General features: G+C 44.6%; 1 pseudogene; it reads right to left on the bottom strand.

The window, feature by feature from the left end:
- Nucleotides 1–10,000, bottom strand: part of LOC137621863 (uncharacterized) — a 72,380-nt pseudogene that overhangs the window by 27,287 nt on the left and 35,093 nt on the right.

Here is a 10,000-nt window from a genome sequence, read left to right as displayed (position 1 = left end):
TGAAGAGTCCATCTCACTTTACTCTTAACCCAATTACAGGTAAATCATTGTCATGGAATTAACTACTTTTTAAATTAGGTTGATGATAATCTATTTCTGATACTTCTCTCGAAACGAGTATGATTCATGAAAAGTAAAAATTATGTTGATATTGAGGTTCTAAGAAAAAGTAAATTTCTACTGTTCAGTAGCAATTAATTTAATGAAAACAGAGAGAAATATAAGAACAAAACTTGATTTAGCCTAATGGCGACCTCAGACCGCGGACCCTTGCCGCACGTCGTCAAGTTAGACGATTCAGTTACGATTCACCGCGATTGATGGCGATTTGATCGCTAGTAATGCGATGTGGAGTTATGGAGTCGCAATAAGAAAAATTTTGACATAGAATGCACGGGACTTGAATCGCTGATGTGTGACCCCGGATTAACAAAGTTATTTTTCAATCCAAAATTATTAATGTTTACCTCTGGAGTCATATAGGAACAAGCATTATGTGCGGCCTTCTTCATGTATGGATTTTTTCTTGGCTTACTGCTACATCGATGATCTAGCTTAACCATTATATATTCTCGTCCATATAAACACGAACACACTAAGCTAAATACACCTTACACACACACCTGTGCTGCAAGTGTTTCATACACTCTCATACAATGGAATGACGGCCTAGTGTAGCATCTTTACCTGGTGATTGCCAGACTGGGGTTTGAGTCCCGTTCTAACTAGTTAGTTCCTTTGATCGCTGCAACCTCTCCATCCTTGTTATCTAAGGATGGGGGGTTTGGGGGAGCCTATAAGTCTATCTGCTGAGTCATCAGTAACCGTTGCCTGGCCCTCCCTTGTCATAGCTTGGGTGGTGAGGGGCTTGGGCGCTGATCATAAGTAATATGGCCAGTCTCTAGGGCATTGTCCAGCTAGCTAGGGCAATGTCACTGTCCCTTGCCTTTGCCATTCATGACCAGCCATTAAACCTTTAAACCTTTATTCCTTTATATCTCTCGTTCTCTCCCGCATTAATAAAAAAAAACCTGTTTAAGCTTATCATTGCAAGTTTTTGTTTGTTTAAATTTTTGTGACATTCTAGCTCTCAACTACTCAAATACAAGCTCCTTATCTGTTGAATAAACTATAATTGCATTCACCTCTCCTCTCTGTTAGCACCTAACAACCACCTCGTACACATAATTTGTTTGATAATGTAACTGTTCAGTGAGCCTTTTCATATTTAGAAATCATCATCATCATCATCTCCTCCTACGCCTATTGACGCAAATGGCCTCAGTTAGATTTCACCAGTCATCTCTATCTTGACCTTTTAGATCAATATTTCTCCATTCATCATCATCTACTTCACGCTTTATAGTCCTCAGCCATGTATGTCTGGGTCTTGGTGCTAATATTCTCTATAAATGGTAATCAGCTCTCAAACCAGCGTTTTTTAGCCTTGGACAGTACCATAGCTTCTGTACTAAGGCATTCGACTCTCTTGGGTTAGAGTTTCTTGTTCTGGTTTATCAATCGGTGGCCTTTAGGTCATCTTATTCTTTATATTAACCTAATCTATCATTACTGTACTCTCTCTCTCTCTCTCTCTCTCTCTCTCTCTCTCTCTCTCTCTCTCTCTCTCTCTCTCTCAATCTCTCTCTCTCTCTCTCTCTCTCTCTCTCTCTCTCTCCGGAGTCGTAAGTCTGGTTTCCACTTATGAAATTAGGTGAAAACAACAGCAACAGCAGCATCAACAACAATATTAATAATAACAACACTGATAATAATAATAATAATAATAATAATAAATCTCCTTGATAAGGTAGTTTTAAACGGTCTCTTTTCTTACAGTGCTTGTTATTATTATTATCATTACTTGCTAAGCTACAACCATAGTTGGAAAACCAGAACGCTATATGCCCAGGGGCTCCAACAGGGAAAATAGCGCAGTGAGGAAACGAAACATGGACAAATAAAATATCTTACGAACAGTAACAACATTGAAATAAATATTTCTTAAATAAACTATAAAATCTTTAACAAAACCAGAGGAAGAGAAATAAGATAGAATAGTGTGCCAGAGTGTACCCTCAAGAAAGAGATCTCTAACCCAAGACAGTGGAAGACCATGGTACAGAGGTTATGGCACTACCCAAGACTAGAGAACAATGGTTTGATTTTGGAGTGTCCTTCTCCTAGTAGAGCTGCTGACCATAGCTAAAGAGTCTCTTCTACCCTTACCAAGTGAAAGTAGCCACTGAACAATTACAGTGCAGTAGTTAACCCCTTGGGCAAAGAAGAATTTTTTGATAATCAGTGTTGTCAGGTGTATGAGGAGAGAGGAGAATCTGTAAAGAATAGGCCAGACTATTCGGTGTATGTGTAGGCAAAGGGAAAGTGAACCGTAACCCGAAAGAAGGATCCAATGTAGTAATGTCTGGCCAGTCAAAGGACCCCATAACTCTCTAGCGGTAGTATCTCAACGGGCAGCTGGTGCCCTGGCCAACCTACTACCTTTAATAGGTATGAAGATATTCAAGATGCTACAAAAGACTTTTACAAGCATTTCAGAAAAAGACACCGTATATCTAAAACTATTTTATCAAGGAGAGCAATTATGTAAGGAGATACAAAAGACTTAAAGAAAATAATAGATTAACATTTCCCTTAGATTAACACAAGAACGATTGTCTATTGTAATAATAATAATAATAATAATAATAATAATTATAATAATAATAATAATAATAACTAGAAGGGCACTCAGTAGAGCGAAGACCTTCGCCGCGACATCTTATTTCTCAACCTTTTGCTCGACCTTGACCTTGACCTTTGACCTTAACATGTATTAATTGGTACGGATTTTCATACACTCAAACATGAACCAAGTTTGAAGTCTCTGTGACAAAGATGTCCAAAATTATGTCTGATTACGTGAATTGGACATTTTGCTTAACTGTGACCTTGACCTTCCAAAATCTAATAATTTCCAGCTTTACACATAATAGTTAATACCAGCAAGTTTCATTACTGTACGATTAAAATTGTGGCCAGGAAGTTGTTTGCAAACAAACACAAACACACAAACAGGGGCGAAAACATAACCTCCTTCCAACTTCGTTGACGGAGATAATAATAATAATAATAATAATAATAATAATAATAATATTAAAGTTCCTCTCTAAATATAAACAAATCGTAGTTCGATCAATTATACTATCGACATTTTATTCTAAATCTCTAAATTTCTCCTCTTTAATATTCCATTAGGTTGCACTGAAATCTAGCATTGCATATTCTATCAGTTGTTAGCATTTCTGTTTGACATACCTTCAACCAAAACCTCTGGGTTTTCGTCTAAAATATTTCTTATCCGAGTCCTAGTTATGTAACGGGATTAAAAAATTCATCTATCTCATTTAATAGTAATTTCCTTTCATTAATATAAAAGAAGAAATTCTCTCGAAAGTTCAAATATTTATATAGAATCATGAAACAACTTCAGGCATTTGCACTTTAATAATTCATACACATCCTCAAGGAGAGAGAGAGAGAGAGAGAGAGAGAGAGAGAGAGAGAGAGAGAGAGAGAGAGAGAGAGAGAGAGAGATTGCTGCATTCCAGTAAGATATATGTCTAAAGCCCTGTCCACACGCTCGAGAATGCCCGACGGGCAAACAGTGATACCAGACCACAATAGTTAGTAAGAATGAGGGTTAATGACGCCAGAAGCGAGAAAATCACAGATAGGGATCTGGCATCATACAGTGTTGCAGATCCATGCCTTTAGTTTTCCCGCTTCTGACGTCATCAACCCTCATTTTCACTAACTATTGTAGCCTGGTATCACTGTTTGCTCGTCGGGCACGCTCGATCGTGTGGACAGGGCTTTATAATTTTGAAAGGTAGTAGGTTGGCCAGGGCACACGCCATGCGTTGAAATACTACCGCTAGAGAGATATGGGGTCTTTTGACTGGCCAGACAGTACTACATTGGATCCTTCTCTCTGGTTACGGTAATTTTCCTTTCGCGTACACAACACACACACCGAATAGTCTGGCCTATTCTTTACATATTCTCCTCTGTCTTCATACACCTGACAACACTGATTACCAAAAATTCTTCTTCACCAAAGGCTGCACTGTAATTGTTCAGTGGCTACTTTCCTCCTGTTAAGGGTAGAAGAGACTCTTTTGCCATGGTAAGCAGCTCTTCTAGGAGACGGACACTCAAAATCAAACCGTTGTTCTCTAGTCTTGGGTAGTGCCATAGCCTCTGAACCATGGTCTTCCACTGTTTTGGGTTAGAGTTCTCTTGCTTGAGGGTACACTCAGGCACACTATTCTCTCTTATTTCTCTTCCTCCTGTTTTGTTGAAGTTTTTAGTTTATATAGGAGTTATTTATTTTAATGTTACTCTTCTTAAAATATGGAGTTTTTATGATAAAACAAAGTTTTGTGAATACTTACCTGGCAGTTATATATACATAGCTAATTATCTCTATTTCGGCAGAATTTTTCTAAAACTAGGCAACCGCCTTGTGGTGGTTGGGTGGTAACACCCGTTAAAGGGTGGTAGGAGGAATCATTCCCGTTTTCTGTTCTTCAGTTCATCTATGCCCGACCTGTCTCCTGAGGGGAGGTGGGTGGGCCTTCGAATGTATATATAACTGCCAGGTAAGTATTCACAAAACTTTGTTTTATCATAAAAACTCCATTTTTATGAATAGAACTTACCTGGCAGTTATATATACATAGCTGATTAACACACTTGGAGGAGGGTGATAGACAGTAACATCGTTGGGGAAACAACCAAAAAAGTTGTAGGATAAATAAACACCTTGATTCCTTACCTGCTAAGGTAGCTGACTTCAAAGGTTCCTGCCTCTTGAGTCGCTTTCCCTTAGGAGTGTCAGCCAGGATGTGACCTGCAGTGCTGAAAAACACTCAATCGAGTCTGTCAACGGGGTGAGACCAACAATCTGACTAGACTTCAGGACTACCTATTGCCCAAAATAAAAAACCGCAACTTTACCAAACCAACCACCTAACATTTGCAAAGTAGATAAAAATAATCTAACTAGACTGAGGTGACTGTACACAAGTCGAAGCCCTCAGACAACCAATAAAAAATACACCAACCTATGTACAAGTAAACAAAACTAAGGTTGAGGGGAGGTAGTAACTCCTTTGCCTAATACAGAAGCCGTAGCTACGTATGGTCCCAAGGTATAACATTTCTCATAATCCACCCTCACCTCTCTGAGGTAATGAGAGGCGAACACAGAGTTGCTCCTCCAGAATGTCGCATCCATAATTTGACGGAGCGACATGTTCTTGCGGTAAGCAAGCGAGGTCGCAATGGCCCTCACTTCGTGAGCTTGCACTTTTAAAAGTCCGAAGTGTTCCTCCTCACACAAGAGATGCGCTTCTCTTATCACTTCCCTCAGGAAAAAGGATAAAGCGTTCTTGGAAAGGGGCTTTTGAGGATCTTTCACAGAACACCACAGGGAGCTAGAAGAGCCTCTCACACTTTTTGTGCGAGACAAGTAGGTCTTGAGGGCTCGTACTGGACAGAGCAGCCTCTCTTGCTCTTGACCCGCTAGGTTGGTCAAGTTAGGAACCTCAAAGGTCGTCGGCCAGGGCTTAGAAGGGTTCTCGTTCTTAGCGAGAAAGTCTAATCTCAAGGCACAAACTGCCCCATTCAGATTGAAGCCTACCTGTTTTTCAATTGCATGGACTTCACTAACTCTTTTAGCTGTTGCTAAGGCCAAAAGAAAGAGGGTCTTCTTGGTAACCTCCCTAAGGGGAGCCTGTGAGATGGGCTCAAATCTCTTGGTGCACAGAAATTTAAGAACCACATCAAGGTTCCAAGAAGGGGGCTTTAACTGGGTCTGCTTGGTCGTCTCAAAAGACTTCAAGAGGTCATGTAAGTCCTTGTCGCGAGACAAGTCCAAGCCTCTATGCCGACAGACGGAAGAGAGCATACTTTTGTACCCTTTGATAGTGGACACAGCTAGCTTAGCGTCCTGTCTGAGGTACAACAAAAATATCCGCAATCTGGCTCACAGAGGTAGTGGATGAGGAAATCTTGTGCTTCCTACACCAAGCCCTAAAAGTCTCCCACTTGGACTGGTAGACCCTCTGCGAAGAGACCCTCCTCGCTCTGGCGATAGCTTTCGCAGCTTGCGCTGAAAAGCCTCTCGATCTGACGAGCTTCTCGATAGTCTGAAGGCAGTCAGATTGAGAGCGAGGGGGTTTTGATGATATCTCTCGAAGTGGGGTTGTCTGAGCAGATTTGGACTTGCAGGGAGGCTTCTTGGAAAGTCCATCAACAAGTCCACCACCTCCGTGAACCATTCCCTCATCGGCCAGAACGGAGCTATCAGGATCATCCGTCCCGAATCGAGGAGGGCGAATTTCCTGACTACCAGATTGATGATCTTGAACGGGGGAAAAGCATAAGTGTCCATCCCCGTCCAATCCATCAAAAAGGCGTCTACTGCTATTGCCTCTCTGTCCGGAACTAGGGAGCAATAGATGGGGATCCTCTTGGATAAATTGGAGGCGAAAAGATCGATGAGGGGTCTCCCCCACAGCCTCCAGAGACTCTGACAGACCTGTTGGTTGAGGGTCCATTCTGTGGGAAGGACCTGCCCTTTCCTGCTGAGCATGTCCGCCCTCACATTCTTCTGTCCCTGAACAAACCTCGTCAGCAGGCTTATCCTGTTCTCCTTCGTCCAAAGAAGGAGCTCTCTTGCTATCTCGAAGAGAGACAGAGAGTGAGTCCCTCCTTGCTTCCTGATGTAAGCAAGAGCTGTGGTGTTGTCTGAGTTGACCTCCACAACCTTCCCAGACACCAAGTCCTTGAAGGCCTTTAGCCCCAGAAAAATGGCCATCAGCTCCTTGTTGTTGATGTGCCATCCCAGCTGAATTCCTTCCCAATAGCCTGAGACCTCCTTGCTTCCTAGTGTTGCCCCCCAGCCTGACTCTGATGCGTCTGAAAACAACACTAGGTCTGGGTTCTTCTTGTGTAAGGAGATCCCTTCCCCTAACAAGGTTGGGTCCAGCCACCACTTCAGAAGAGTCTTGACTTCTATTGGAATGGGGAAGGAAAAGGAGTCTTCCTGCATCTTTCTGTTCCATGTCTTCGAAAGAAAGTGCTGAAGAGGCCTTAGGTGGAGTCTCCCCAGAGAGACAAACAGTTCGAGGGAGGATAGAGTCCCCAGCAAACTCATCCACTCCTTCGCTGCATCTCTTCTTGTCCAGGAAAGTTCTGACTTTTACGAGACACTTGGTCTGTCTTTCCTGAGAGGGAGAAGCCCGAAAAAGAACTGAATTCAGAACTATCCCCAAATAGAGAATAGTCTGATTCGGTCTGATCTGAGACTTCTCCCTGTTGATGACCAGGCCTAGATCCTGAGCCATCATAAAAGTCTTCCGTAAATCCTCCAGACATTTCTCCCTCGATCGTGAACGAATCAGCCAATCGTCCAGATAGAAGGATATCCTTATCCCTTCCTGATGCAGCCAACCTGACACATTCGCCATTACCCTGGTGAAGACTTGAGGAGCCGTGCTGAGACCGAAGCAAAGAGCTCTAAATTGGAAGCACTAGCCCTCCATTACAAACCTCAGGTACTTCCTCGAAGTCGGATGGATGGGGACATGGAAATATGCGTCCTGCAAGTCGAGGGACACCATCCAGTCCCCTGGACGTACTGACGCCAGCACCGACTGAGTCGTCTCCATGGAGAACTTTGTCTTCTCCACAAATACGTTGAGAGCGCTGACATCCAGGACGGGTCTCCATCCGCCCGAGTTCTTGGGGACCAGAAACAGGCGATTGTAAAAGCCTGGGGAGACTAGATCCCGAACCGGTTCTATCGCCCCCTTGTCTAGCATTTGGTTGACAAGGTCTACTAGAGCCTTCTGTTTCCCAGGAACTGAGTACCGGGCTACTAAGGCCAGCGGAGCATCTGCGAGAGGAGGTTTTTTCAGAAAGGGGATCTTGTATCCTTCCTTGATGACTGAGAGGGACCAGGTGTCCGCCCCTCTCCTCTTCCAGGACTGCCAAAAACCTGACAGTCTTGCGCCTACTGTCTGGAGGAGACGAACTTCATTTCCTGGAGCGAGGTCTGAAAGAACCCCTGGTAGATCTTGGTCCTGAATCTTGCCTTCTCCCTCTAAAATCTGATCTTGAAGTAGTCCTGCCCCGAAAGGGCTGCTGGAATCTCCTTTCCTCCCGTTTCAAAGAAGAAGGAGGGGCTGCAAAGGGCTTACGAGCAGAACGAGATAAAAGGTCTTGGGTGGCTTTTTGGGCCAGAGAACGCGTAATGTCATTAACCAGGGACTCGGGAAAAAGATGTTGAGAGAGGGGGGCGTAAAGAAGCTCAGACTTTTGAGCATTGGTAACAGACCTAGAAGCAAAAGAGCAAAGCAGAGCTCTCTTCTTTAGGACCCCAACTGAGAACAGAGCAGCCAACTCATTCGCCCCATCTCTGAGGGCCTTATCCATACAGGACATAATGCTGGTAAGGTCCCTAGATCCATCCATCTGTTCAGTTTTCCTTGCGAGAGTCCCAAGCGACCAGTCTAGGAAACTAAAAACCTCAAAGGCTCTAAAAATACCTTTGACGAGATGATCCAGCTCCGACATTGACCACATGACCTTGGCTGAGTTGAGAGCATGCCTCCTAGCAGAGTCCACTAAACCAGAGAAGTCACCCTTGGAGGAGGACGGCACTCCCAGACCCAAAGGTTCTCCAGTTGCATACCACATACCCGCTCTTGAAGCAAGACGAGCTGGTGGAAACGAGAAGGAAGTCTTAACTGTTTGTCTCCGCTCCATCATCCAGTCATCAATCTTCGTGAGAGCCTTCCTTGCGGAGATAGACAGCTTCATCTTGATGAAGGCCGACTGTTTCTTGGCCTTCTTTCTGTTAAATTGGGACTTAGGAGATTGAGGGGCAGCAGGTTGGAATTCCTCTCCAAAAAGTTCAAGAAGGGAGCGAGAGAGAACTTTGTAACCTCCCACAGCGTCGGCAGGATTATCATCGTCATCAGAAACATCCTCGAGGGCCTGATCCACATCTGCAATATCCTTCGAAAGAGAAGGATCCTTAGAACCCGACAAGGGCAAATCAAAGGCACCATTCTGCAAAAGACGGGTTTCATCCTGGAGTCCCTCGCTAGAAGAATCCTTGGAACGAGAGGCAGTATCGTCCCGAAGAGGCAGGGTGGTATCGCCCTGGGACCGAGAATGAGAGGCAGCGTCGTTCTGTCGTCGAGAGCGAGAGGCGGTATCGTCGTGGCGGCGAGAATGAGAGGCGGTATCGTCGTGGCGGCGAGAATGAGAGGCGGGTATCGTCGTGGCGTCGTGAACGAGAGGCGGTATCGTCGTGGCGTCGAGAACTAGGGTCGGTATCGTCGTGGCGTCGTGAACGAGAGGAGGTATCGTCGTGGCGAAGCGAACGAGAGGAGGTATCGTCGTGGCGAAGCGAACGAGAGGAGGTATCGTCGTGTCGAAGCGAACGGGAGGCGGTATCGTCTTGGTATCGAGAACGAGAAGCAGCGTCGTTCGATAAGGTATCGTCCCGGTATCGAGAACGAGAAAACGTATCGCCCTGGTATCGCGAAGAAGTATCGCCTGGCGAAAGCACACATTCCTCATCCTGGCGTAGAGAGGGAGAAGTTCTCTTTAAAGAAGAACTCCGCTCTCTCTTAGAAGCAGACTTCTTAATCGGCAACGAGTCGTCTTTACGTCTGTCAGACTGGGCGAGAGGGCGGCTAAAGGCTTGTACTAAAGTCAAAAGTTGTTCCTGCATGACAGACATAAAGGATTTAGCAACATCAGCTGGGTCTTGCGGACCCGAAGGGGGGGGGGGGCTGACGAATAACACCCGTATCTTCGGCAGCAGGCTTCGTCCTTTTCACAGGCACGGAGTCGAAATCATCCTCCGACGGACAAGGTTCATAACTGCTAGAACCGGGAGAGAAAGAACGAGACCGTT

The sequence above is a fragment of the Palaemon carinicauda genome, chromosome 28 (assembly GCF_036898095.1).
Source record: "Palaemon carinicauda isolate YSFRI2023 chromosome 28, ASM3689809v2, whole genome shotgun sequence".
In the NCBI taxonomy this organism is placed as follows: domain Eukaryota; kingdom Metazoa; phylum Arthropoda; class Malacostraca; order Decapoda; family Palaemonidae; genus Palaemon; species Palaemon carinicauda.
The sequence above is the reverse complement of the archived record's forward strand: the minus strand, read 5'-3'. Positions and strand labels throughout refer to the sequence as shown.